Source organism: Branchiostoma floridae, chromosome 11 (assembly GCF_000003815.2).
Source record: "Branchiostoma floridae strain S238N-H82 chromosome 11, Bfl_VNyyK, whole genome shotgun sequence".
Classification (NCBI taxonomy): domain Eukaryota; kingdom Metazoa; phylum Chordata; class Leptocardii; order Amphioxiformes; family Branchiostomatidae; genus Branchiostoma; species Branchiostoma floridae.
In genome coordinates this window covers 16,104,334-16,104,908 of record NC_049989.1, presented here as the reverse complement: position 1 = coordinate 16,104,908, position 575 = coordinate 16,104,334, and positions in this window count along the sequence as shown.

Sequence of the window (575 nt, the reverse complement as noted above, 5' to 3'; positions counted from 1 at the left end):
CTCTGACTTCTACCACGTTGCAACAAGCAGCTAGTCATAAAAACAGCTTCATATGTATACTAGAAATATCATATTGCACAATAGGCTTGGCAACTCATTGAAAGATGCCAGGTATTTGTAGTTCAGTTTGTCTGTATTGACTGTACACAGCACCATATACACTGCAACTAGGGGTGGGTATCGGTATGTTGTACTGATACCAGTGAGTCGTGACTGATACAAAACCATTTTTTCTTGTTGGGCCAGTCCAGAAAAAAAACAGACCTGAAAAAAAATCAGTGAACTGGACCGGACCGGACTTTGGACCGATTAGAAAATGGACAGATTATGCCGGCAGGTGTCAAAATGTTTTTGGGCTTACCGGTCCAAGAAAATAACAAGAGCGAAGAAGAGGAGAGTTGATAGTCATTTTTACCAAGTCTCCACAGTCAAATTTGGTTACAGACACAGTTAGTGTTTCTTATCCTTGCATGAAGATAGGATTTTAAAATGCCAGTGGAAGTCAAAATACTAAACCAAAAAGATTCTGTTGTAGCAAAATGGACCATTGTTCTTTTTTTTGCCCATTCACAAGT